This window comes from Sorex araneus, chromosome 2 (genome assembly GCF_027595985.1).
Source record: "Sorex araneus isolate mSorAra2 chromosome 2, mSorAra2.pri, whole genome shotgun sequence".
In the NCBI taxonomy this organism is placed as follows: Eukaryota; Metazoa; Chordata; class Mammalia; order Eulipotyphla; family Soricidae; genus Sorex; species Sorex araneus.
Window position 1 is genome coordinate 88,047,163 of NC_073303.1, and position 3,436 is coordinate 88,050,598.

The following is a 3,436-nucleotide window of genomic DNA, read 5'->3' on the forward strand; positions in this document are numbered from 1 at the left end:
TTACCTGTCTTCCTGATTTAGTCTGTGACATTTCCTTTAGCTAATCACTTTCAGCTGAGTTATTTTATGGCACTTGCATTATAAACGTGCGTCTACAGAACTTTTTGACTGAGGAATATTTTAAATTCAGGTATATTGAAAGATGATATATAATTTTTGGGGACAGAAGCTATTTAAGGTGATCACTACTACATATCTGTTTATAATTGCATATCATTGCTCTTCTTTCTTACCAAGATAGTGAATTGATGACATTAAATAAAATTTACCATCTGCCTTTTGTGACTATCCCCTTGAATGATTTTCTCAAAGACTGTTAATAAACAACCTCTATTAAATTCACCCCTGAATATGGATTATGTTGAGACCTACATCTTTTGCATTGATGTCTAATTATTTGCAATTTAGTTTCCCAGTTTATTTCTATTCACAGAAATTTCAGAACTACATTGTTTTTTTATTTTTCAGAACTGCATTCTTGAGATATTTTAAGATCAAAACTGGAAAAATGTTTTAAATGAAATATATCATCTAATGAGCTCTTATGACTTAGTATTAAATAATTTACATGAAATTTTGCATAAAAACCTATTGTATTACTTCAGTAAAGTGTGGACCAAAGATGACTCTTTCACAGAGTGGAGAAGTTGGTATTTCCTATTTTGCCTGTATTGTCAGTGTCAATCAATAGAGCCACAATATTTCTTAATTTTGTTTTGGGGATATATTAAAGTCACCTTCTGGTTTAGCTTCTTCTCAAAATCATCAGCTTCTTGAACCAATTTGTTATTATAATTGTAGAAAGTGATTATAAAATTATATCTGCCTGAATGGAGGTTAATGGTGCCTCCTGGGGTCTGTGTAACTTTCTGCAGACGTTGTTGCTCCAATGTAAAGAAGCAGTAGGACTCCCAAGTGAATGGTCTGGTTAATTTGATATGAATACCAAAGAAATTATTTTGGTAAATGAAAGGCTCCTCTTTGTTTCCTCGTTCATTTTGCAAGGCAGTTCAAGGCCATGGGCCTTAGTAACTAAATTACCTTTTAACTTATTTGCCGCTTCTTTTCTTTTGCCACACTCACTTGGGCTGGAATGATAGCGCAGCAGGTAGGGCGTTTGTCTTGCATGCAGCTGACCCGGGTTCGATTCTTCTGCCCCTCTCAGAGAGCCAGGCAAGCTACTGAGAGTACCTTGCCACCATGGCAGAGCCTGGCAAGCTACCCATGGTGTATTCAATATGCCAAAAACAGTAACAACAAATCTCACAATGAAGACGTTACTGGTGCCTGCTCAAGCAAATCTGTGAGCATTTTTCAACATGGCAACCAGAATGAGCCTTGACAATGTTATTCTAATCATGTTACTTCTTGCACAGACCTTTCACTGGCTTCTGGTATGCTGCCCAGATACACTGTCCAAAACCATAGTACTAACTTCCCAGATGTCAGGACTGCAGGCAATTCATGGCCTATCACTGAGCTGTTCTTTAGGAACTGCCTTAACTGAAGTGAGTCACTACACTGAGGATCACCTCAGACCATCCTGTATCCATTTATATTTATTGTAGAGGTGTAGAGAATACATAATATTGGCCGTTCTAACTTCAAAACATCCATAGACCTGGGCTTCCTGATCACTGGCTTTCTCCTACCAAATTCTGCTTGTTCCTCTTTTATAGCTACAATTGCCCAAGACCGCATCCCAGAAACTTCCTGTCCACACATTATCACCACGGGAGTCTGGCCCAGGTAACAAACTGTGATACTTCTCGTATCACTTAGAACAGACCCAGACATCTCCATAAAACCATATGAGCACGGGGCCTTCCAGTCTCCCACTCTCCTCTCCCACCTCTTACCTTTCATACATTCACTATAACCGCTTTGGTTTTTCTGCTGATCTATGAATACTCTGACTTTTTTTCTTTCTTCCTTTTTAAAAGAAAGTTTCCAGGCCATAAGGTTTCCCCCCCCCCCTCCTTTTTTGTTTAGTTTTTATTGGTACTAGGGATTGAGTCCGGTCTCATGCATGCAAGCATGAACTTTACTGCTAAGCTATATTCCAGTTCTCTTTTGTTAGCCAGAGGATGTTGCTGCCCTGTTTTATGTTCTGGAATTTAAAGGTAAAGATTATATTTAACTAGCATCGCTTCTCGGCCTTTTGGCTAAGATCAAGTGTAGTATATTTAACTAGCATGCTAGACCATTTTTGTTTCTCTATTGTTAAATCCACCGAGAATGGTCTAGAAATGCACCGTGCTTTGATTCAATCTCCTTAAAGATATTTGTTAGGTATGAACATTCCTAAAGAACTGAGATGTGTTCATTGACTTCCTCATGCAGCCCAACATAGACACTGATGGATACTTTAGATGAAAGCTTTGGGAATCATTTTACAAGAGCTGTGTGGGGCTCTTAATTAAAATCAGCATTCATGAGATACTGGAAAGTTACTGTGAACTTTTCAAATAAAAATATGATCCTTGATCTGCAGTAGCTCAAAATACAAGCTAAAACAGGGACCTGTGCAATTTTTTTCTTTTTGGGTCACACCTGACGATGTGCAGGGGTTACTCCTGGCTCTGCACTCAGGAATTACTCCTGGTGGTGCTTGGGTAGACCATATGGGATCTGGGAATTAACCCGAGTTGGCCACATGCAAGGCAAACACCCTACTCGCTGTGCTATCACTCCAGCCCCTGACCTGTGCAAATTGTGGGAGGAAATAACTTGTTTTATGAATCATATAATATATAATCCTACCCTACTGAATAGTCTTTAACATTTTTAAAAAGCTTTAACAACAACAACAACCAAAGCTATTTGGGCCACAGAGACAGTTCAGTATGTCAGGCACTTACCTTGCACACAGCTGACCCAGGATTAATTCTCAGCACCACAAAACCAGCCAGGCATTATCTCTGAGAGAAGATTCCTAAGTATCACTGGGTATGCCCCCCTCCAAAGCTATTTTGCTTCTTTTACCTTTATATTAAGACTTGGAACAATAATGATGAATAATTGTATTACCTTCAGCATTTTAGCTACTTACCCAGATTTTTTCGAATAAGATTTAGTTTAGGGCAGACAATGAATGAATGATTTGCAAGGCCTAACTTTATTAGGATAGGGCAAACATGTTGATAATATTTTAAACTATGAAAAGAAATTTCTTTATTTTTGCTTAATATGGTCCTTAAGCTTATTCCATATATCACTGCTATGAAAATACAAAATTTTATCTAGGAGTAAATTGCTTCTTAAATATCTCCTCTAAAAATGTAATCAGAATACTCTTCAAAGATATTTAAAACGATTTAAAACTATAACTCTTTCTTTATTCTAAAATTGCATATAGAGGGCTGAGGATGTAGCTTAATGACAGAACACCCACATTGCATGTGTTGTAGTCTTGAATTTCTTAAAGTGCAAATAA

The 3,436-nt window shown here is 37.6% G+C and overlaps 1 pseudogene; it reads left to right on the plus strand.

Moving 5' to 3' along the window:
- Positions 1-2,145: 2,145 nt before the first annotated feature.
- On the plus strand, positions 2,146-2,280 carry LOC129402692 (U2 spliceosomal RNA; annotated as a pseudogene).
- Positions 2,281-3,436: the final 1,156 nt, after the last annotated feature.